This window comes from Hippocampus zosterae, chromosome 1 (genome assembly GCF_025434085.1).
Source record: "Hippocampus zosterae strain Florida chromosome 1, ASM2543408v3, whole genome shotgun sequence".
In the NCBI taxonomy this organism is placed as follows: Eukaryota; Metazoa; Chordata; class Actinopteri; order Syngnathiformes; family Syngnathidae; genus Hippocampus; species Hippocampus zosterae.
This window is the reverse complement of record NC_067451.1, coordinates 41,866,050-41,887,258: the sequence shown is the minus strand read 5'-3', so window position 1 is coordinate 41,887,258 and position 21,209 is coordinate 41,866,050. Positions and strand designations below refer to the sequence as shown.

Sequence of the window (21,209 nt, the reverse complement as noted above, 5' to 3'; positions counted from 1 at the left end):
CTGCTATAAAGGGGACAATTTTCACGTTTTCCCTCGTTTACGGCCATACTACCCTGAGAACGCCCGATCTCGTCCGATCTCGGAAGCTAAGCAGGGTCGGGCCTGGTTAGTACTTGGATGGGAGACCGCCTGGGAATACCAGGTGCTGTAAGCTTTTGCACCCACCTCCAAATCACAACACGATTCACTGCTCTTTCCAAAAATTTTGGCATTCATTCGTCATTCAACTTTCACTTATCCTGTGGTTTGAAATCGTTTCCTTCACGTTGATTTGACAGATCAACGTCTCTTTGGAATAAAATTAATGTCCAACAGAGGGAGCCGTCAGCACGGGGATCGGTCATGATAGCACTTGGACATGAAGCAGCTTGGGATTTCCGCCTGCTGGATACCTTTGCACCTCCACTGGAAAAGCCCACTTTTGCAACAAACATCAAATACTGCATCTGCGTGCTCGCAGAGGACCGTATGCGAGCCTGACAGGCTGCGCGCTCAAACCACCACGGGAGCGGGCCCCTCCTTCGTGCTCTCGGGAGGAGGTCATTAAATGAAAAAAAAATCACCCCACTACTCCATCCCCGACCCGCAAGTGCCGTGTCTGCTATAAAGGGGACAATTTTCGCGTTTTCCCTCGCTTACGGCCATACTACCCTGAGAACGCCCGATCTCGTCCGATCTCGGAAGCTAAGCAGGGTCGGGCCTGGTTAGTACTTGGATGGGAGACCGCCTGGGAATACCAGGTGCTGTAAGCTTTTGCACCCACCTCCAATTCTCAACACGATTCACTGCTCTTTCCAAAAATTTTGGCTTTCATTAGTCATTCAACTTTCACTTATCCTGTGGTTTGAAATCGTTTCCTTCACGTTGATTTGACAGATCAACGTCTCTTTGGAATAAAATTAATGTCCAACAGAGGGAGCCGTCTGCACGGGAATCGGTAATGATAGCACTTGGACATGAAACAGCTTGGGATTTCCGCCTGCTGGATGCCTATGCACCTCCACTGGAAAAGCCCACTTTTGCAACAGACATCAAGTACAGCCTCTGCGCGCTCGCAGAGGACCGTATGCGAGCCTGACAGGCTGCGCGCTCAAACCACCACGGGAGCGGGCCCCTCCTTCGTGCTCTCGGGAGGAGGTCATTAAATGAAAAAAAAATCACCCCACGACTCCATCCCCGACCCGCAAGTGCCATGTCTGCTATAAAGGGGACAATTTTCACGTTTTCCCTCGCTTACGGCCATACTACCCTGAGAACGCCCGATCTCGTCCGATCTCGGAAGCTAAGCAGGGTCGGGCCTGGTTAGTACTTGGATGGGAGACCGCCTGGGAATACCAGCTGCTGTAAGCTTTTGCACCCACCTGCAATTCTCAACACGATTCACTGCTCTTTCCAAAAATTTTGGCTTTCATTAGTCATTCAACTTTCACTTATCCTGTGGTTTGAAATCGTTTCCTTCACGTTGATTTGACAGATCAACGTCTCTTTGGAATAAAATTAATGTCCAACAGAGGGAGCCGTCTGCACGGGGTCGGTCATGATAGCACTTGGACATGAAACAGCTTGGGATTTCCGCCTGCTGGATGCCTTTCCACCTCCACTGGAAAAGCCCACTTTTGCAACAAACATCAAATACTGCATCTGCGTGCTCGCAGAGGACCGTATGCGAGCCTGACAGGCTGCGCGCTCAAACCACCACGGGAGCGGGCCCCTCCTTCGTGCTCTCGGGAGGAGGTCATTAAATGAAAAAAAAATCACCCCACTACTCCATCCCCGACCCGCAAGTGCCTTGTCTGCTATAAAGGGGACAATTTTCACGTTTTCCCTCGCTTACGGCCATACTACCCTGAGAACGCCCGATCTCGTCCGATCTCGGAAGCTAAGCAGGGTCGGGCCTGGTTAGTACTTGGATGGGAGACCGCCTGGGAATACCAGGTGCTGTAAGCTTTTGCACCCACCTCCAATTCTCAACACGATTCACTGCTCTTTCCAAAAATTTTGGCATTCATTCGTCATTCAACTTTCACTTATCCTGTGGTTTAAAATCGTTTCCTTCACGTTGATTTGACAGATCAACGTCTCTTTGGAATAAAATTAATGTCCAACAGAGGGAGCCGTCTGCACGGGGATCGGTCATGATAGCACTTGGACATGAAACAGCTTGGGATTTCCGCCTGCTGGATGCGTTTGCACCTCCACTGGAAAAGCCCACTTTTGCAACAAACATCAAATACCGCATCTGCGCGCTCGCAGAGGACCGTATGCGAGCCTGACAGGCTGCGCGCTCAAACCACCACGGGAGCAGGCCCCTCCTTCGTGCTCTCGGGAGGAGGTCATTAAATGAAAAAAAATCACCCCACTACTCCACCCCCGACCCAGAAGTGCCCTGTCTGCTATAAAGAGGATAATTTTCGCGTTTTCCCTCGCTTACGGCCATACTACCCTGAGTACACCCGATCTCGTCTGATCTCGGAAGCTAAGCAGGGTAGGGCCTGGTTATTACTTGGATGGGAGACCGCCTGGGAATACCAGGTGCTGTAAGCTTTTGCACCCACCTCCAATTCACAACACGATTCACTGCTCTTTCCAAAAATTTTGGCATTCATTCGTCATTCAACTTTCACTTATCCTGTGGTTTGAAATCGTTTCCTTCACGTTGATTTGACAGATCAACGTCTCTTTGGAATAAAATTAATGTCCAACAGAGGGAGCCGTCTGCACGGGGATCGGTCATGATAGCACTTGGACATGAAACAGCTTGGGATTTCCGCCTGCTGGATGCCTTTGCACCTCCACTGGAAAAGCCCACTTTTGCAACAAACATCAAATACCGCATCTGCGCGCTCGCAGAGGACCGAATGCGAGCCTGACAGGCTGCGCGCTCAAACCACCACGGGAGCGGGCCCCTCCTTCGTGCTCTCGGGAGGAGGTCATTAAATGAAAAAAAAATCACCCCACGACTCCATCCCCGACCCGCAAGTGCCATGTCTGCTATAAAGGGGACAATTTTCACGTTTTCCCTCGCTTACGGCCATACTACCCTGAGAACGCCCGATCTCGTCCGATCTCGGAAGCTAAGCAGGGTCGGGCCTGGTTAGTACTTGGATGGGAGACCGCCTGGGAATACCAGCTGCTGTAAGCTTTTGCACCCACCTGCAATTCTCAACACGATTCACTGCTCTTTCCAAAAATTTTGGCTTTCATTAGTCATTCAACTTTCACTTATCCTGTGGTTTGAAATCGTTTCCTTCACGTTGATTTGACAGATCAACGTCTCTTTGGAATAAAATTAATGTCCAACAGAGGGAGCCGTCTGCACGGAGTCGGTCATGATAGCACTTGGACATGAAACAGCTTGGGATTTCCGCCTGCTGGATGCCTTTCCACCTCCACTGGAAAAGCCCACTTTTGCAACAAACATCAAATACTGCATCTGCGTGCTCGCAGAGGACCGTATGCGAGCCTGACAGGCTGCGCGCTCAAACCACCACGGGAGCGGGCCCCTCCTTCGTGCTCTCGGGAGGAGGTCATTAAATGAAAAAAAAATCACCCCACTACTCCATCCCCGACCCGCAAGTGCCTTGTCTGCTATAAAGGGGACAATTTTCACGTTTTCCCTCGCTTATGGCCATACTACCCTGAGAACGCCCGATCTCGTCCGATCTCGGAAGCTAAGCAGGGTCGGGCCTGGTTAGTACTTGGATGGGAGACCGCCTGGGAATACCAGGTGCTGTAAGCTTTTGCACCCACCTCCAATTCTCAACACGATTCACTGCTCTTTCCAAAAATTTTGGCATTCATTCGTCATTCAACTTTCACTTATCCTGTGGTTTAAAATCGTTTCCTTCACGTTGATTTGACAGATCAACGTCTCTTTGGAATAAAATTAATGTCCAACAGAGGGAGCCGTCTGCACGGGGATCGGTCATGATAGCACTTGGACATGAAGCAGCTTGGGATTTCCGCCTGCTGGATGCCTTTGCACCTCCACTGGAAAAGCCCACTTTTGCAACAAACATCAAATACCGCATCTGCATGCTCGCAGAGGACCGTATGCGAGCCTGACAGGCTGCGCGCTCAAACCACCACGGGAGCGGGCCCCTCCTTCGTGCTCTCGGGAGGAGGTCATTAAATGAAAAAAAAATCACCCCACTACTCCATCCCCGACCCGCAAGTGCCCTGTCTGCTATAAAGGGGACAATTTTCACATTTTCCCTCGCTTACGGCCATACTACCCTGAGAACGCCCGATCTCGTCCGATCTCGGAAGCTAAGCAGGGTCGGGCCTGGTTAGTACTTGGATGGGAGACCACCTGGGAATACCAGGTGCTCTAAGCTTTTGCACCCACCTCCAATTCTCAACACGATTCACTGCTCTTTCCAAAAATTTTGGCTTTCATTAGTCAGTCAACTATCACTTATCCTGTGGTTTGAAATCGTTTCCTTCACGTTGATTTGACAGATCAACGTCTCTTTGGAATAAAATTAATGTCCGACAGAGGGAGCCGTCTGCACGGGGTCGGTCATGATAGCACTTGGACATGAAACAGCTTGGGATTTCCGCCTGCTGGATGCCTTTGCACCTCCACTGGAAAAGCCCACTTTTGCAACAAACATCAAATACTGCATCTGCGTGCTCGCAGAGGACCGTATGCGAGCCTGACAGGCTGCGCGCTCAAACCACCACGGGAGCGGGCCCCTCCTTCGTGCTCTCGGGAGGAGGTCATGAAATGAAAAAAAAATCACCCCACTACTCCATCCCCGACCCGCAAGTGCCTTGTCTGCTATAAAGGGGACAATTTTCGCGTTTTCCCTCGCTTATGGCCATACTACCCTGAGAACGCCCGATCTCGTCCGATCTCGGAAGCTAAGCAGGGTCGGGCCTGGTTAGTACTTGGATGGGAGACCACCTGGGAATACCAGGTGCTCTAAGCTTTTGCACCCACCTCCAATTCTCAACACGATTCACTGCTCTTTCCAAAAATTTTGGCTTTCATTAGTCAGTCAACTATCACTTATCCTGTGGTTTGAAATCGTTTCCTTCACGTTGATTTGACAGATCAACGTCTCTTTGGAATAAAATTAATGTCCGACAGAGGGAGCCGTCTGCACGGGGTCGGTCATGATAGCACTTGGACATGAAACAGCTTGGGATTTCCGCCTGCTGGATGCCTTTGCACCTCCACTGGAAAAGCCCACTTTTGCAACAAACATCAAATACCGCATCTGCGTGCTCGCAGAGGACCGTATGCGAGCCTGACAGGCTGCGCGCTCAAACCACCACGGGAGCAGGCCCCTCCTTCGTGCTCTCGGGAGGAGGTCATTAAATGAAAAAAAAATCACCCCACTACTCCATCCCCGACCTGCAAGTGCCGTGTCTGCTATAAAGGGGACAATTTTCACGTTTTGCCTCGCTTACGGCCATACTACCCTGAGAACGCCCGATCTCGTCCGATCTCGGAAGCTAAGCAGGGTCGGGCCTGGTTAGTACTTGGATGGGAGACCGCCTGGGAATACCAGGTGCTGTAAGCTTTTGCACCCACCTCCAATTCTCAACACGATTCACTGCTCTTTCCAAAAATTTTGGCATTCATTCGTCATTCAACTTTCACTTATCCTGTGGTTTAAAATCGTTTCCTTCACGTTGATTTGACAGATCAACGTCTCTTTGGAATAAAATTAATGTCCAACAGAGGGAGCCGTCTGCACGGGAATCGGTAATGATAGCACTTGGACATGAAACAGCTTGGGATTTCCGCCTGCTGGATGCCTATGCACCTCCACTGGAAAAGCCCACTTTTGCAACAGACATCAAGTACAGCCTCTGCGCGCTCGCAGAGGACCGTATGCGAGCCTGACAGGCTGCGCGCTCAAACCACCACGGGAGCGGGCCCCTCCTTTGTGCACTCCGGAGGAGGTTTATTAAATGAAAAAAAATCACCCCACTACTCCACCCCCGACCCAGAAGTGCCCTGTCTGCTATAAAGAGGACAATTTTCGCGTTTTCCCTCGCTTACGGCCATACTACCCTGAGAACGCCCGATCTCGTCCGATCTCGGAAGCTAAGCAGGGTCGGGCCTGGTTAGTACTTGGATGGGAGACCGCCTGGGAATACCAGGTGCTGTAAGCTTTTGCACCCACCTCCAATACTCAACACGATTCACTGCTCTTTCCAAAAATTTTGGCATTCATTCGTCATTCAACTTTCACTTATCCTGTGGTTTGAAATCGTTTCCTTCACGTTGATTTGACAGATCAACGTCTCTTTGGAATAAAATTAATGTCCAACAGAGGGAGCCGTCTGCACGGGGATCGGTCATGATAGCACTTGGACATGAAACAGCTTGGGATTTCCGCCTGCTGGATGCCTTTGCACCTCCACTGGAAAAGCCCACTTTTGCAACAAACATCAAATACCGCATCTGCGCGCTCGCAGAGGACCGAATGCGAGCCTGACAGGCTGCGCGCTCAAACCACCACGGGAGCGGGCCCCTCCTTCGTGCTCTCGGGAGGAGGTCATTAAATGAAAAAAAAATCACCCCACGACTCCATCCCCGACCCGCAAGTGCCATGTCTGCTATAAAGGGGACAATTTTCACGTTTTCCCTCGCTTACGGCCATACTACCCTGAGAACGCCCGATCTCGTCCGATCTCGGAAGCTGAGCAGGGTCGGGCCTGGTTAGTACTTGGATGGGAGACCGCCTGGGAATACCAGGTGCTGTAAGCTTTTGCACCCACCTCCAATTCTCAACACGATTCACTGCTCTTTCCAAAAATTTTGGCTTTCATTAGTCATTCAACTTTCACTTATCCTGTGGTTTAAAATCGTTTCCTTCACGTTGATTTGACAGATCAACGTCTCTTTGGAATAAAATTAATGTCCAACAGAGGGAGCCGTCTGCACGGGGATCGGTCATGATAGCACTTGGACATGAAACAGCTTGGGATTTCCGCCTGCTGGATGCGTTTGGACCTCCACTGGAAAAGCCCACTTTTGCAACAAACATCAAATACCGCATCTGCGCGCTCGCAGAGGACCGTATGCGAGCCTGACAGGCTGCGCGCTCAAACCACCACGGGAGCAGGCCCCTCCTTCGTGCTCTCGGGAGGAGGTCATTAAATGAAAAAAAAATCACCCCACTACTCCATCCCCGACCCGCAAGTGCCTTGTCTGCTATAAAGGGGACAATTTTCACGTTTTCCCTCGCTTACGGCCATACTACCCTGAGAACGCCCGATCTCGTTCGATCTCGGAAGCTAAGCAGGGTCGGGCCTGGTTAGTACTTGGATGGGAGACCGCCTGGGAATACCAGGTGCTGTAAGCTTTTGCACCCACCTCCAATTCTCAACACGATTCACTGCTCTTTCCAAAAATTTTGGCATTCATTCGTCATTCAACTTTCACTTATCCTGTGGTTTAAAATCGTTTCCTTCACGTTGATTTGACAGATCAACGTCTCTTTGGAATAAAATTAATGTCCAACAGAGGGAGCCGTCTGCACGGGGATCGGTCATGATAGCACTTGGACATGAAACAGCTTGGGATTTCCGCCTGCTGGATGCGTTTGCACCTCCACTGGAAAAGCCCACTTTTGCAACAAACATCAAATACCGCATCTGCGCGCTCGCAGAGGACCGTATGCGAGCCTGACAGGCTGCGCGCTCAAACCACCACGGGAGCAGGCCCCTCCTTCGTGCTCTCGGGAGGAGGTCATTAAATGAAAAAAAAATCACCCCACTACTCCATCCCCGACCCGAAAGTGCCGTGTCTGCTATAAAGGGGACAATTTTCACGTTTTCCCTCGCTTACGGCCATACTACCCTGAGAACGCCGAATCTCGTCCGATCTCGGAAGCTAAGCAGGGTCGGGCCTGGTTAGTACTTGGATGGGAGACCGCCTGGGAATACCAGGTGCTGTAAGCTTTTGCACCCACCTCCAATTCTCAACACGATTCACTGCTCTTTCCAAAAATTTTGGCATTCATTCGTCATTCAACTTTCACTTATCCTGTGGTTTGAAATCGTTTCCTTCACGTTGATTTGACAGATCAACGTCTCTTTGGAATAAAATTAATGTCCAACAGAGGGAGCCGTCTGCACGGGAATCGGTAATGATAGCACTTGGACATGAAGCAGCTTGGGATTTCCGCCTGCTGAATGCCTTTGCACCTCCACTGGAAGTGCCCACTTTTGCAACAAACATCAAATACCGCATCTGCGTGCTCGCAGAGGACCGTATGCGAGCCTGACAGGCTGCGCGCTCAAACCACCACGGGAGCGGGCCCCTCCTTCGTGCTCTCGGGAGGAGGTCATTAAATGAAAAAAAAATCACCCCACTACTCCATCCCCGACCCGCAAGTGCCCTGTCTGCTATAAAGGGGACAATTTTCACATTTTCCCTCGCTTACGGCCATACTACCCTGAGAACGCCCGATCTCGTCCGATCTCGGAAGCTAAGAAGGGTCGGGCCTGGTTAGTACTTGGATGGGAGACCGCCTGGGAATACCAGGTGCTGTAAGCTTTTGCACCCACCTCCAATTCTCAACACGATTCACTGCTCTTTCCAAAAATTTTGGCTTTCATTCGTCATTCAACTTTCACTTATCCTGTGGTTTGAAATCGTTTCCTTCACGTTGATTTGACAGATCAACGTCTCTTTGGAATAAAATTAATGTCCAACAGAGGGAGCCGTCTGCACGGGGATCGGTCATGATAGCACTTGGACATGAAGCAGCTTGGGATTTCCGCCTGCTGGATGCCTTTGCACCTCCACTGGAAGTGCCCACTTTTGCAACAAACATCAAATACCGCATCTGCGTGCTCGCAGAGGACCGTATGCGAGCCTGACAGGCTGCGCGCTCAAACCACCACGGGAGCGGGCCCCTCCTTCGTGCTCTCGGGAGGAGGTCATTAAATGAAAAAAAAAAATCACCCCACGACTCCATCCCCGACCCGCAAGTGCCCTGTCTGCTATAAAGGGGACAATTTTCACATTTTCCCTTGCTTACGGCCATACTACCCTGAGAACGCCCGATCTCGTCCGATCTCGGAAGCTAAGCAGCGTCGGGCCTGGTTAGTACTTGGATGGGAGACCTCCTGGGAATACCAGGTGCTGTAAGCTTTTCCACCCACCTCCAATTCACAACACGATTCACTGCTCTTTCCAAAAATTTTGGCATTCATTCGTCATTCAACTTTCACTTATCCTGTGGTTTGAAATCGTTTCCTTCACGTTGATTTGACAGATCAACGTCTCTTTGGAATAAAATTAATGTCCAACAGAGGGAGCCGTCTGCACGGGAATCGGTAATGATAGCACTTGGACATGAAACAGCTTGGGATTTCCGCCTGCTGGATGCCTATGCACCTCCACTGGAAAAGCCCACTTTTGCAACAGACATCAAGTACAGCCTCTGCGCGCTCGCAGAGGACCGTATGCGAGCCTGACAGGCTGCGCGCTCAAACCACCACGGGAGCGGGCCCCTCCTTTGTGCACTCCGGAGGAGGTTTATTAAATGAAAAAAAATCACCCCACTACTCCACCCCCGACCCAGAAGTGCCCTGTCTGCTATAAAGAGGACAATTTTCGCATTTTCCCTCGCTTACGGCCATACTACCCTGAGAACGCCCGATCTCGTCCGATCTCGGAAGCTAAGCAGGGTCGGGCCTGGTTAGTACTTGGATGGGAGACCGCCTGGGAATACCAGGTGCTGTAAGCTTTTGCACCCACCTCCAATTCTCAACACGATTCACTGCTCTTTCCAAAAATTTTGGCATTCATTCGTCATTCAACTTTCACTTATCCTGTGGTTTGAAATCGTTTCCTTCACGTTGATTTGACAGATCAACGTCTCTTTGGAATAAAATTAATGTCCAACAGAGGGAGCCGTCTGCACGGGAATCGGTAATGATAGCAATTGGACATGAAACAGCTTGGGATTTCCGCCTGCTGGATGCCTATGCACCTCCACTGGAAAAGCCCACTTTTGCAACAAACATCAAATACCGCATATGCGTGCTCGCAGAGGACCGTATGCGAGCCTGACAGGCTGCGCGCTCCAACCACCACGGGAGCGGGCCCCTCCTTCGTGCTCTCGGGAGGAGGTCATTAAATGAAAAAAAAAAATCACCCCACGACTCCATCCCCAACCCGCAAGTGCCCTGTCTGCTATAAAGGGGACAATTTTCACGTTTTCCCTCGCTTACGGCCATACTACCCTGAGAACGCCCGATCTCGTCCGATCTCGGAAGCTAAGCAGGGTCGGGCCTGGTTAGTACTTGGATGGGAGACCTCCTGGGAATACCAGGTGCTGTAAGCTTTTCCACCCACCTCCAATTCACAACACGATTCACTGCTCTTTCCAAAAATTTTGGCATTCATTCGTCATTCAACTTTCACTTATCCTGTGGTTTGAAATCGTTTCCTTCACGTTGATTTGACAGATCAACGTCTCTTTGGAATAAAATTAATGTCCAACAGAGGGAGCCGTCTGCACGGGGATCGGTCATGATAGCACTTGGACATGAAACAGCTTGGGATTTCCGCCTGCTGGATGCGTTTGCACCTCCACTGGAAAAGCCCACTTTTGCAACAAACATCAAATACCGCATCTGCGTGCTCGCAGAGGACCGTATGCGAGCCTGACAGGCTGCGCGCTCAAACCACCACGGGAGCAGGCCCCTCCTTCGTGCTCTCGGGAGGAGGTCATTAAATGAAAAAAAAATCACCCCACTACTCCATCCCCGACCCAGAAGTGCCCTGTCTGCTATAAAGAGGATAATTTTCGCGTTTTCCCTAGCTTACGGCCATACTACCCTGAGAACACCCGATCTCGTCTGATCTCGGAAGCTAAGCAGGGTAGGGCCTGGTTAGTACTTGGATGGGAGACCGCCTGGGAATACCAGGTGCTGTAAGCTTTTGCACCCACCTCCAATTCACAACACGATTCACTGCTCTTTCCAAAAATTTTGGCTTTCATTCGTCATTCAACTTTCACTTATCCTGTGGTTTTAAATCGTTTCCTTCACGTTGATTTGACAGATCAACGTCTCTTTGGAATAAAATTAATGTCCAACAGAGGGAGCCGTCTGCACGGGGATCGGTCATGATAGCACTTGGACATGAAACAGCTTGGGATTTCCGCCTGCTGGATGCGTTTGCACCTCCACTGGAAAAGCCCACTTTTGCAACAAACATCAAATACCGCATCTGCGTGCTCGCAGAGGACCGTATGCGAGCCTGACAGGCTGCGCGCTCAAACCACCACGGGAGCGGGCCCCTCCTTCGTGCTCTCGGGAGGAGGTCATTAAATGAAAAAAAAAAATCACCCCACTACTCCATCCCCGACCCGCAAGTGCCCTGTCTGCTATAAAGGGGACAATTTTCACGTTTTCCCTCGCTTACGGCCATACTACCCTGAGAACGCCCGATCTCGTCCGATCTTGGAAGCTAAGCAGGGTCGGGCCTGGGTAGTACTTGGATGGGAGACCGCCTGGGAATACCAGGTGCTGTAAGCTTTTGCACCCACCTCCAATTCTCAACACGATTCACTGCTCTTTCCAAAAATTTTGGCTTTCATTCGTCATTCAACTTTCACTTATCCTGTGGTTTTAAATCGTTTCCTTCACGTTGATTTGACAGATCAACGTCTCTTTGGAATAAAATTAATGTCCAACAGAGGGAGCCGTCTGCACGGGGATCGGTCATGATAGCACTTGGACATGAAGCAGCTTGGGATTTCCGCCTGCTGAATGCCTTTGCACCTCCACTGGAAGTGCCCACTTTTGCAACAAACATCAAATACCGCATCTGCGTGCTCGCAGAGGACCGTATGCGAGCCTGACAGGCTGCGCGCTCAAACACCCACGGGAGCTGGCCCCTCCTTCGTGCTCTCGGGAGGAGGTCATTAAATGAAAAAAAAATCACCCCACTACTCCACCCCCGACCCGGAAGTGCCCTGTCTGCTATAAAGAGGACAATTTTCGCATTTTCCCTCGCTTACGGCCATACTACCCTGAGAACGCCTGATCTCGTCCGATCTCGGAAGCTAAGCAGGTTCGGGCCTGGTTAGTACTTGAATGGGAGACCGCCTGGGAATACCAGGTGCTGTAAGCTTTTGCACCCACCTCCAATTCACAACACGATTCACTGCTCTTTCCAAAAATTTTGGCTTTCATTTGTCATTCAACTTTCACTTATCCTGTGGTTTTAAATCGTTTCCTTCACGTTGATTTGACAGATCAACTTCTCTTTGGAATAAAATTAATGTCCAACAGAGGGAGCCGTCTGCACCGGGATCGGTCATGATAGCACTTGGACATGAAGCAGCTTGGGATTTCCGCCTGCTGGATGCCTTTGCACCTCCACTGGAAAAGCCCACTTTTGCAACAAACATCAAATACCGCATCTGCGTGCTCGCAGAGGACCGTATGCGAGCCTGACAGGCTGCGCGCTCAAACCACCACGGGAGCAGGCCCCTCCTTCGTGCTCTCGGGAGGAGGTCATTAAATGAAAAAAAAAAATCACCCCACTACTCCATCCCCGACCCGCAAGTGCCCTGTCTGCTATAAAGGGGACAATTTTCACGTTTTCCCTCGCTTACGGCCATACTACCCTGAGAACGCCCGATCTCGTCCGATCTTGGAAGCTAAGCAGGGTCGGGCCTGGGTAGTACTTGGATGGGAGACCGCCTGAGAATACCAGGTGCTGTAAGCTTTTGCACCCACCTCCAATTCACAACACGATTCACTGCTCTTTCCAAAAATTTTGGCTTTCATTCGTCATTCAACTTTCACTTATCCTGTGGTTTTAAATCGTTTCCTTCACGTTGATTTGACAGATCAACTTCTCTTTGGAATAAAATTAATGTCCAACAGAGGGAGCCGTCTTCACGGGGATCGGTCATGATAGCACTTGGACATGAAGCAGCTTGGGATTTCCGCCTGCTGGATGCCTTTGCACCTCCACTGGAAAAGCCCACTTTTGCAACAAACATCAAATACCGCATCTGCGTGCTCGCAGAGGACCGTATGCGAGCCTGACAGGCTGCGCGCTCAAACCACCACGGGAGCAGGCCCCTCCTTCGTGCTCTCGGGAGGAGGTCATTAAATGAAAAAAAAAAATCACCCCACTACTCCATCCCCGACCCGCAAGTGCCCTGTCTGCTATAAAGGGGACAATTTTCACGTTTTCCCTCGCTTACGGCCATACTACCCTGAGAACGCCCGATCTCGTCCGATCTTGGAAGCTAAGAAGGGTCGGGCCTGGGTAGTACTTGGATGGGAGACCGCCTGGGAATACCAGGTGCTGTAAGCTTTTGCACCCACCTCCAATTCTCAACACGATTCACTGCTTTTTCCAAAAATTTTGGCATTCATTCGTCATTCAACTTTCACTTATCCTGTGGTTTGAAATCGTTTCCTTCACGTTGATTTGACGGATCAACTTCTCTTTGGAATAAAATTAATGTCCAACAGAGGGAGCCGTCTGCACGGGGATCGGTCATGATAGCACTTGGACATGAAGCAGCTTGGGATTTCCGCCTGCTGGATGCCTTTGCACCTCCACTGGAAGTGCCCACTTTTGCAACAAACATCAAATACCGCATCTGCGTGCTCGCAGAGGACCGTATGCGAGCCTGACAGACTGCGCGCTCAAACCACCACGGGAGCGGGCCCCTCCTTCGTGCTCTCGGGAGGAGGTCATTAAATTAAAAAAAAAAAATCACCCCACTACTCCATCCCCGACCCGCAAGTGCCCTGTCTGCTATAAAGGGGACAATTTTCACGTTTTCCCTCGCTTATGGCCATACTACCCTGAGAACGCCCGATCTCGTCCGATCTCGGAAGCTAAGCAGGGTCGGGCTTGGGTAGTACTTGGATGGGAGACCGCCTGGGAATACCAGGTGCTGTAAGCTTTTGCACCCACCTCCAATTCTCAACACGATTCACTGCTCTTTCCAAAAATTTTGGCTTTCATTCGTCATTCAACTTTCACTTATCCTGTGGTTTTAAATCGTTTCCTTCACGTTGATTTGACAGATCAACTTCTCTTTGGAATAAAATTAATGTCCAACAGAGGGAGCCGTCTGCACGGGGATCGGTCATGATGGCACTTGGACATGAAGCAGCTTGGGATTTCCGCCTGCTGGATGCCTTTGCACCTCCACTGGAAGTGCCCACTTTTGCAACAAACATCAAATACCGCATCTGCGTGCTCGCAGAGGACCGTATGCGAGCCTGACAGGCTGCGCGCTCAAACCACCACGGGAGCGGGCCCCTCCTTCGTGCTCTCGGGAGGAGGTCATTAAATGAAAAAAAAAATCACCCCACTACTCCATCCCCGACCCGCAAGTGCCCTGTCTGCTATAAAGGGGACAATTTACACGTTTTCCCTCGCTTACGGCCATACTACCCTGAGAACGCCCGATCTCGTCCGATCTCGGAAGCTAAGAAGGGTCGGTCCTGTTTAGTACTTGGATGGGAGACCGCCTGGGAATACCAGGTGCTGTAAGCTTTTGCACCCACCTCCAATTCACAACACGATTCACTGCTCTTTCCAAAAATTTTGGCATTCATTCGTCATTCAACTTTCACTTATCCTGTGGTTTGAAATCGTTTCCTTCACGTTGATTTGACAGATCAACGTCTCTTTGGAATAAAATTAATGTCCAACAGAGGGAGCCGTCTGCACGGGGATCGGTCATGATAGCACTTGGACATGAAGCAGCTTGGGATTTCCGCCTGCTGGATGCCTTTGCACCTCCACTGGAAAAGCCCACTTTTGCAACAAACATCAAATACCGCATTTGCGTGCTCGCAGAGGACCGTATGCGAGCCTGACAGGCTGCGCGCTCAAACCACCACGGGAGCGGGCCCCTCCTTCGTGCTCTCGGGAGGAGGTCATTAAATGAAAAAAAAAAATCACCCCACTACTCCATCCCCGACCCGCAAGTGCCCTGTCTGCTATAAAGGGGACAATTTTCACGTTTTCCCTCGCTTACGGCCATACTACCCTGAGAACGCCCGATCTCGTCCGATCTCAGAAGCTAAGCAGGGTCGGGCCTGGTTAGTACTTGGATGGGAGACCGCCTGGGAATACCAGGTGCCGTAAGCTTTTGCACCCACCTCCAATTCTCAACACGATTCACTGCTCTTTCCAAAAATTTTGGCTTTCATTAGTCATTCAACTTTCACTTATCCTGTGGTTTGAAATCGTTTCCTTCACGTTGATTTGACAGATCAATGTCTCTTTGGAATAAAATTAATGTCCAACAGAGGGAGCCGTCTGCACGGGGATCGGTCATGATAGCACTTGGACATGAAGCAACTTGGGATTTCCGCCTGCTGGATGCCTTTGCACCTCCACTGGAAAAGCCCACTTTTGCAACAAACATCAAATACCGCATCTGCGTGCTCGCAGAGGACCGTATGCGAGCCTGACAGGCTGCGCGCTCAAACCACCACGGGAGCGGGCCCCTCCTTCGTGCTCTCGGGAGGAGGTCATTAAATGAAAAAAAAAATCACCCCACTACTCCATCCCCGACCCGCAAGTGCCCTGTCTGCTATAAAGGGGACAATTTACACGTTTTCCCTCGCTTACGGCCATACTACCCTGAGAACGCCCGATCTCGTCCGATCTCGGAAGCTAAGAAGGGTCGGTCCTGTTTAGTACTTGGATGGGAGACCGCCTGGGAATACCAGGTGCTGTAAGTTTTTGCACCCACCTCCAATTCACAACACGATTCACTGCTCTTTCCAAAAATTTTGGCATTCATTCGTCATTCAACTTTCACTTATCCTGTGGTTTGAAATCGTTTCCTTCACGTTGATTTGACAGATCAACGTCTCTTTGGAATAAAATTAATGTCCAACAGAGGGAGCCGTCTGCACGGGGATCGGTCATGATAGCACTTGGACATGAAGCAGCTTGGGATTTCCGCCTGCTGGATGCCTTTGCACCTCCACTGGAAAAGCCCACTTTTGCAACAAACATCAAATACCGCATTTGCGTGCTCGCAGAGGACCGTATGCGAGCCTGACAGGCTGCGCGCTCAAACCACCACGGGAGCGGGCCCCTCCTTCGTGCTCTCGGGAGGAGGTCATTAAATGAAAAAAAAAATCACCCCACTACTCCATCCCCGACCCGCAAGTGCCCTGTCTGCTATAAAGGGGACAATTTTCACATTTTCCCTCGCTTACGGCCATACTACCCTGAGAACGCCCGATCTCGTCCGATCTCGGAAGCTAAGCAGGGTCGGTCCTGTTTAGTACTTGGATGGGAGACCGCCTGGGAATACCAGGTGCTGTAAGCTTTTGCACCCACCTCCAATTCACAACACGATTCACTGCTCTTTCCAAAAATTTTGGCATTCATTCGTCATTCAACTTTCACTTATCCTGTGGTTTGAAATCGTTTCCTTCACGTTGATTTGACAGATCAACGTCTCTTTGGAATAAAATTAATGTCCAACAGAGGGAGCCGTCTGCACGGGGATCGGTCATGATAGCACTTGGACATGAAGCAGCTTGGGATTTCCGCCTGCTGAATGCCTTTGCACCTCCACTGGAAGTGCCCACTTTTGCAACAAACATCAAATACCGCATCTGCGTGCTCGCAGAGGACCGTATGCGAGCCTGACAGGCTGCGCGCTCAAACCACCACGGGAGCGGGCCCCTCCTTCGTGCTCTCGGGAGGAGGTCATTAAATGAAAAAAAAATCACCCCACTACTCCATCCCCGACCCGCAAGTGCCCTGTCTGCTATAAAGGGGACAATTTTCACATTTTCCCTCGCTTACGGCCATACTACCCTGAGAACGCCCGATCTCGTCCGATCTCGGAAGCTAAGAAGGGTCGGGCCTGGTTAGTACTTGGATGGGAGACCGCCTGGGAATACCAGGTGCTGTAAGCTTTTGCACCCACCTCCAATTCTCAACACGATTCACTGCTCTTTCCAAAAATTTTGGCTTTCATTCGTCATTCAACTTTCACTTATCCTGTGGTTTGAAATCGTTTCCTTCACGTTGATTTGACAGATCAACGTCTCTTTGGAATAAAATTAATGTCCAACAGAGGGAGCCGTCTGCACGGGGATCGGTCATGATAGCACTTGGACATGAAGCAGCTTGGGATTTCCGCCTGCTGGATGCCTTTGCACCTCCACTGGAAGTGCCCACTTTTGCAACAAACATCAAATACCGCATCTGCGTGCTCGCAGAGGACCGTATGCGAGCCTGACAGGCTGCGCGCTCAAACCACCACGGGAGCGGGCCCCTCCTTCGTGCTCTCGGGAGGAGGTCATTAAATGAAAAAAAAAAATCACCCCACGACTCCATCCCCGACCCGCAAGTGCCCTGTCTGCTATAAAGGGGACAATTTTCACATTTTCCCTTGCTTACGGCCATACTACCCTGAGAACGCCCGATCTCGTCCGATCTCGGAAGCTAAGCAGCGTCGGGCCTGGTTAGTACTTGGATGGGAGACCTCCTGGGAATACCAGGTGCTGTAAGCTTTTCCACCCACCTCCAATTCACAACACGATTCACTGCTCTTTCCAAAAATTTTGGCATTCATTCGTCATTCAACTTTCACTTATCCTGTGGTTTGAAATCGTTTCCTTCACGTTGATTTGACAGATCAACGTCTCTTTGGAATAAAATTAATGTCCAACAGAGGGAGCCGTCTGCACGGGGATCGGTCATGATAGCACTTGGACATGAAGCAGCTTGGGATTTCCGCCTGCTGAATGCCTTTGCACCTCCACTGGAAGTGCCCACTTTTGCAACAAACATCAAATACCGCATCTGCGTGCTCGCAGAGGACCGTATGCGAGCCTGACAGGCTGCGCGCTCAAACCACCACGGGAGCGGGCCCCTCCTTCGTGCTCTCGGGAGGAGGTCATTAAATGAAAAAAAAAATCACCCCACTACTCCATCCCCGACCCGCAAGTGCCCTGTCTGCTATAAAGGGGACAATTTACACGTTTTCCCTCGCTTACGGCCATACTACCCTGAGAACGCCCGATCTCGTCCGATCTCGGAAGCTAAGCAGGGTCGGGCTTGGGTAGTACTTGGATGGGAGACCGCCTGGGAATACCAGGTGCTGTAAGCTTTTGCACCCACCTCCAATTCTCAACACGATTCACTCCTCTTTCCAAAAATTTTGGCTTTCATTAGTCATTCAACTTTCACTTATCCTGTGGTTTGAAATCGTTTCCTTCACGTTGATTTGACAGATCAATGTCTCTTTGGAATAAAATTAATGTCCAACAGAGGGAGCCGTCTGCACGGGGATCGGTCATGATAGCACTTGGACATGAAGCAACTTGGGATTTCCGCCTGCTGGATGCCTTTGCACCTCCACTGGAAAAGCCCACTTTTGCAACAAACATCAAATACCGCATCTGCGTGCTCGCAGAGGACCGTATGCGAGCCTGACAGGCTGCGCGCTCAAACCACCACGGGAGCGGGCCCCTCCTTCGTGCTCTCGGGAGGAGGTCATTAAATGAAAAAAAAATCACCCCACTTCTCCATCCCCGACCCGCAAGTGCCCTGTCTGCTATAAAGGGGACAATTTTCACGTTTTCCCTCGCTTACGGCCATACTACCCTGAGAACGCCCGATCTCGTCCGATCTCGGAAGCTAAGCAGGGTCGGGCCTGGTAAGTACTTGGATGGGAGACCGCCTGGGAATACCAGGTGCTGTAAGCTTTTGCACCCACCTCCAATTCTCAACACGATTCACTGCTTTTTCCAAAAATTTTGGCATTCATTCGTCATTCAACTTTCACTTATCCTGTGGTTTGAAATCGTTTCCTTCACGTTGATTTGACAGATCAACTTCTCTTTGGAATAAAATTAATGTCCAACAGAGGGAGCCGTCTGCACGGGGATCGGTCATGATAGCACTTGGACATGAAGCAGCTTGGGATTTCCGCCTGCTGGATGCCTTTGCACCTCCACTGGAAGTGCCCACTTTTGCAACAAACATCAAATACCGCATCTGCGTGCTCGCAGAGGACCGTATGCGAGCCTGACAGGCTGCGCGCTCAAACCACCACGGGAGCGGGCCCCTCCTTCGTGCTCTCGGGAGGAGGTCATTAAATGAAAAAAAAAATCACCCCACTACTCCATCCCCGACCCGCAAGTGCCCTGTCTGCTATAAAGGGGACAATTTACACGTTTTCCCTCGCTTACGGCCATACTACCCTGAGAACGCCCGATCTCGTCCGATCTCGGAAGCTAAGAAGGGTCGGTCCTGTTTAGTACTTGGATGGGAGACCGCCTGGGAATACCAGGTGCTGTAAGCTTTTGCACCCACCTCCAATTCACAACACGATTCACTGCTCTTTCCAAAAATTTTGGCATTCATTCGTCATTCAACTTTCACTTATCCTGTGGTTTGAAATCGTTTCCTTCACGTTGATTTGACAGATCAACGTCTCTTTGGAATAAAATTAATGTCCAACAGAGGGAGCCATCTGCACGGGGATCGGTCATGATAGCACTTGGACATGAAGCAGCTTGGGATTTCCGCCTGCTGGATGCCTTTGCACCTCCACTGGAAAAGCCCACTTTTGCAACAAACATCAAATACCGCATTTGCGTGCTCGCAGAGGACCGTATGCGAGCCTGACAGGCTGCGCGCTCAAACCACCACGGGAGCGGGCCCCTCCTTCGTGCTCTCGGGAGGAGGTCATTAAATGAAAAAAAAAAATCACCCCACTACTCCATCCCCGACCCGCAAGTGCCCTGTCTGCTATAAAGGGGACAATTTTCACGTTTTCCCTCGCTTACGGCCATACTACCCTGAGAACGCCCGATCTCGTCCGATCTCAGAAGCTAAGCAGGGTCGGGCCTGGTTAGTACTTGGATGGGAGACCGCCTGGGAATACCAGGTGCCGTAAGCTTTTGCACCCACCTCCAATTCTCAACACGATTCACTCCTCTTTCCAAAAATTTTGGCTTTCATTAGTCATTCAACTTTCACTTATCCTGTGGTTTGAAATCGTTTCCTTCACGTTGATTTGACAGATCAATGTCTCTTTGGAATAAAATTAATGTCCAACAGAGGGAGCCGTCTGCACGGGGATCGGTCATGATAGCACTTGGACATGAAGCAACTTGGGATTTCCGCCTGCTGGATGCCTTTGCACCTCCACTGGAAAAGCCCACTTTTGCAACAAACATCAAATACCGCATCTGCGTGCTCGCAGAGGACCGTATGCGAGCCTGACAGGCTGCGCGCTCAAACCACCACGGGAGCGGGCCCCTCCTTCGTGCTCTCGGGAGGAGGTCATTAAATGAAAAAAAAATCACCCCACTTCTCCATCCCCGACCCGCAAGTGCCCTGTCTGCTATAAAGGGGACAATTTTCACGTTTTCCCTCGCTTACGGCCATACTACCCTGAGAACGCCCGATCTCGTCCGATCTCGGAAGCTAAGCAGGGTCGGGCCTGGTAAGTACTGTGATGGGAGACCGCCTGGGAATACCAGGTGCTGTAAGCTTTTGCACCCACCTCCAATTCACAACACGATTCACTGCTCTTTCCAAAAATTTTGGCATTCATTCGTCATTCAACTTTCACTTATCCTGTGGTTTGAAATCGTTTCCTCCACGTTGATTTGACAGATCAACGTCTCTTTGGAATAAAATTAATGTCCAACAGAGGGAGCCGTCTGCACGTGGATCGATAATGATAGCACTTGGACATGAAGCACTTCTCTTTCCAAAAATTTTGGCTTTCATTCGTCATTCAACTTTCACTTATCCTGTGGTTTGAAATCGTTTCCTTCACGTTGATTTGTGTTGAGGAATGGGAGCTGTCAATTTGCTCTTGGCCCTTCCTTGGTTACAGATTCTTTTATCTCTCTATAATGTGGAAGAAGACCCAACACCACGTTGTCTTTTCTTCAGTTTATCGCAACGCAACACGAATCGATTCGGGCTCCTGTGAGTCTCAGATTTCATCGGAAAGCCCCGAGCAACTTCAGTCACACGTACATATAGGCATGGTATGTTAATTATGTTAATTAGCGGCGGGCAGTCCTTCCCCTTATGTAAAAATCTGAAACAAAGAAAGTCAAGCAAAGTTCGATCTTGGCATTTTGACAAAGTACAGAGAATATCTGCTGGTCCACAAAACTTGATATTAGGTTTCCTCTTCGAAGGCACTTGACAGCCTTCAGGGACTTTTACGATGTGGGGGACG

At 50.3% G+C, this 21,209-nt stretch overlaps 35 non-coding genes across 35 annotated transcripts; all 35 read left to right on the top strand.

The window, feature by feature from the left end:
- The first annotated feature begins 35 nt into the window (after positions 1-35).
- LOC127612836 (5S ribosomal RNA) lies at positions 36-154 on the top strand. The gene has a single exon (XR_007965969.1). It is a non-coding gene; the product is annotated as a 5S ribosomal RNA (ribosomal RNA).
- A 479-nt stretch (positions 155-633) lies between these two features.
- LOC127589002 (5S ribosomal RNA) lies at positions 634-752 on the top strand. The gene has a single exon (XR_007959260.1). It is a non-coding gene; the product is annotated as a 5S ribosomal RNA (ribosomal RNA).
- A 479-nt stretch (positions 753-1,231) lies between these two features.
- LOC127614764 (5S ribosomal RNA) lies at positions 1,232-1,350 on the top strand. Its single transcript, XR_007966692.1, has one exon. It is a non-coding gene; the product is annotated as a 5S ribosomal RNA (ribosomal RNA).
- Positions 1,351-1,828: 478 nt separating this feature from the next.
- On the top strand, positions 1,829-1,947 carry LOC127588997 (5S ribosomal RNA). The gene has a single exon (XR_007959257.1). It is a non-coding gene; the product is annotated as a 5S ribosomal RNA (ribosomal RNA).
- Positions 1,948-2,425: 478 nt separating this feature from the next.
- LOC127613850 (5S ribosomal RNA) lies at positions 2,426-2,544 on the top strand. Its single transcript, XR_007966340.1, has one exon. It is a non-coding gene; the product is annotated as a 5S ribosomal RNA (ribosomal RNA).
- A 479-nt stretch (positions 2,545-3,023) lies between these two features.
- LOC127614759 (5S ribosomal RNA) lies at positions 3,024-3,142 on the top strand. Its single transcript, XR_007966691.1, has one exon. It is a non-coding gene; the product is annotated as a 5S ribosomal RNA (ribosomal RNA).
- A 478-nt stretch (positions 3,143-3,620) lies between these two features.
- On the top strand, positions 3,621-3,739 carry LOC127612846 (5S ribosomal RNA). The gene has a single exon (XR_007965972.1). It is a non-coding gene; the product is annotated as a 5S ribosomal RNA (ribosomal RNA).
- Positions 3,740-4,218: 479 nt separating this feature from the next.
- LOC127614603 (5S ribosomal RNA) lies at positions 4,219-4,337 on the top strand. The gene has a single exon (XR_007966636.1). It is a non-coding gene; the product is annotated as a 5S ribosomal RNA (ribosomal RNA).
- A 478-nt stretch (positions 4,338-4,815) lies between these two features.
- Positions 4,816-4,934, top strand: LOC127614535 (5S ribosomal RNA). Its single transcript, XR_007966579.1, has one exon. It is a non-coding gene; the product is annotated as a 5S ribosomal RNA (ribosomal RNA).
- A 478-nt stretch (positions 4,935-5,412) lies between these two features.
- Positions 5,413-5,531, top strand: LOC127588994 (5S ribosomal RNA). Its single transcript, XR_007959254.1, has one exon. It is a non-coding gene; the product is annotated as a 5S ribosomal RNA (ribosomal RNA).
- Positions 5,532-6,010: 479 nt separating this feature from the next.
- On the top strand, positions 6,011-6,129 carry LOC127588989 (5S ribosomal RNA). The gene has a single exon (XR_007959253.1). It is a non-coding gene; the product is annotated as a 5S ribosomal RNA (ribosomal RNA).
- A 479-nt stretch (positions 6,130-6,608) lies between these two features.
- LOC127614485 (5S ribosomal RNA) lies at positions 6,609-6,727 on the top strand. The gene has a single exon (XR_007966565.1). It is a non-coding gene; the product is annotated as a 5S ribosomal RNA (ribosomal RNA).
- A 479-nt stretch (positions 6,728-7,206) lies between these two features.
- LOC127612605 (5S ribosomal RNA) lies at positions 7,207-7,325 on the top strand. The gene has a single exon (XR_007965884.1). It is a non-coding gene; the product is annotated as a 5S ribosomal RNA (ribosomal RNA).
- Positions 7,326-7,804: 479 nt separating this feature from the next.
- On the top strand, positions 7,805-7,923 carry LOC127615410 (5S ribosomal RNA). Its single transcript, XR_007966917.1, has one exon. It is a non-coding gene; the product is annotated as a 5S ribosomal RNA (ribosomal RNA).
- Positions 7,924-8,402: 479 nt separating this feature from the next.
- Positions 8,403-8,521, top strand: LOC127614405 (5S ribosomal RNA). Its single transcript, XR_007966504.1, has one exon. It is a non-coding gene; the product is annotated as a 5S ribosomal RNA (ribosomal RNA).
- Positions 8,522-9,002: 481 nt separating this feature from the next.
- On the top strand, positions 9,003-9,121 carry LOC127613941 (5S ribosomal RNA). The gene has a single exon (XR_007966381.1). It is a non-coding gene; the product is annotated as a 5S ribosomal RNA (ribosomal RNA).
- A 479-nt stretch (positions 9,122-9,600) lies between these two features.
- On the top strand, positions 9,601-9,719 carry LOC127588978 (5S ribosomal RNA). The gene has a single exon (XR_007959250.1). It is a non-coding gene; the product is annotated as a 5S ribosomal RNA (ribosomal RNA).
- Positions 9,720-10,200: 481 nt separating this feature from the next.
- On the top strand, positions 10,201-10,319 carry LOC127588613 (5S ribosomal RNA). Its single transcript, XR_007959136.1, has one exon. It is a non-coding gene; the product is annotated as a 5S ribosomal RNA (ribosomal RNA).
- A 479-nt stretch (positions 10,320-10,798) lies between these two features.
- LOC127611388 (5S ribosomal RNA) lies at positions 10,799-10,917 on the top strand. Its single transcript, XR_007965308.1, has one exon. It is a non-coding gene; the product is annotated as a 5S ribosomal RNA (ribosomal RNA).
- A 481-nt stretch (positions 10,918-11,398) lies between these two features.
- Positions 11,399-11,517, top strand: LOC127613470 (5S ribosomal RNA). The gene has a single exon (XR_007966195.1). It is a non-coding gene; the product is annotated as a 5S ribosomal RNA (ribosomal RNA).
- Positions 11,518-11,996: 479 nt separating this feature from the next.
- Positions 11,997-12,115, top strand: LOC127615180 (5S ribosomal RNA). Its single transcript, XR_007966837.1, has one exon. It is a non-coding gene; the product is annotated as a 5S ribosomal RNA (ribosomal RNA).
- A 481-nt stretch (positions 12,116-12,596) lies between these two features.
- LOC127613751 (5S ribosomal RNA) lies at positions 12,597-12,715 on the top strand. Its single transcript, XR_007966308.1, has one exon. It is a non-coding gene; the product is annotated as a 5S ribosomal RNA (ribosomal RNA).
- A 481-nt stretch (positions 12,716-13,196) lies between these two features.
- Positions 13,197-13,315, top strand: LOC127615056 (5S ribosomal RNA). Its single transcript, XR_007966797.1, has one exon. It is a non-coding gene; the product is annotated as a 5S ribosomal RNA (ribosomal RNA).
- Positions 13,316-13,797: 482 nt separating this feature from the next.
- LOC127613564 (5S ribosomal RNA) lies at positions 13,798-13,916 on the top strand. The gene has a single exon (XR_007966228.1). It is a non-coding gene; the product is annotated as a 5S ribosomal RNA (ribosomal RNA).
- A 480-nt stretch (positions 13,917-14,396) lies between these two features.
- On the top strand, positions 14,397-14,515 carry LOC127615487 (5S ribosomal RNA). The gene has a single exon (XR_007966924.1). It is a non-coding gene; the product is annotated as a 5S ribosomal RNA (ribosomal RNA).
- Positions 14,516-14,996: 481 nt separating this feature from the next.
- Positions 14,997-15,115, top strand: LOC127613827 (5S ribosomal RNA). The gene has a single exon (XR_007966323.1). It is a non-coding gene; the product is annotated as a 5S ribosomal RNA (ribosomal RNA).
- Positions 15,116-15,595: 480 nt separating this feature from the next.
- Positions 15,596-15,714, top strand: LOC127615885 (5S ribosomal RNA). The gene has a single exon (XR_007966981.1). It is a non-coding gene; the product is annotated as a 5S ribosomal RNA (ribosomal RNA).
- A 480-nt stretch (positions 15,715-16,194) lies between these two features.
- Positions 16,195-16,313, top strand: LOC127614704 (5S ribosomal RNA). Its single transcript, XR_007966676.1, has one exon. It is a non-coding gene; the product is annotated as a 5S ribosomal RNA (ribosomal RNA).
- A 479-nt stretch (positions 16,314-16,792) lies between these two features.
- On the top strand, positions 16,793-16,911 carry LOC127614401 (5S ribosomal RNA). The gene has a single exon (XR_007966503.1). It is a non-coding gene; the product is annotated as a 5S ribosomal RNA (ribosomal RNA).
- A 481-nt stretch (positions 16,912-17,392) lies between these two features.
- LOC127613934 (5S ribosomal RNA) lies at positions 17,393-17,511 on the top strand. The gene has a single exon (XR_007966372.1). It is a non-coding gene; the product is annotated as a 5S ribosomal RNA (ribosomal RNA).
- A 480-nt stretch (positions 17,512-17,991) lies between these two features.
- On the top strand, positions 17,992-18,110 carry LOC127612818 (5S ribosomal RNA). The gene has a single exon (XR_007965962.1). It is a non-coding gene; the product is annotated as a 5S ribosomal RNA (ribosomal RNA).
- Positions 18,111-18,589: 479 nt separating this feature from the next.
- On the top strand, positions 18,590-18,708 carry LOC127612790 (5S ribosomal RNA). The gene has a single exon (XR_007965946.1). It is a non-coding gene; the product is annotated as a 5S ribosomal RNA (ribosomal RNA).
- A 480-nt stretch (positions 18,709-19,188) lies between these two features.
- On the top strand, positions 19,189-19,307 carry LOC127615476 (5S ribosomal RNA). The gene has a single exon (XR_007966923.1). It is a non-coding gene; the product is annotated as a 5S ribosomal RNA (ribosomal RNA).
- A 481-nt stretch (positions 19,308-19,788) lies between these two features.
- On the top strand, positions 19,789-19,907 carry LOC127613820 (5S ribosomal RNA). Its single transcript, XR_007966322.1, has one exon. It is a non-coding gene; the product is annotated as a 5S ribosomal RNA (ribosomal RNA).
- Positions 19,908-20,386: 479 nt separating this feature from the next.
- LOC127613385 (5S ribosomal RNA) lies at positions 20,387-20,505 on the top strand. Its single transcript, XR_007966169.1, has one exon. It is a non-coding gene; the product is annotated as a 5S ribosomal RNA (ribosomal RNA).
- The last annotated feature ends 704 nt before the right edge of the window (positions 20,506-21,209 follow it).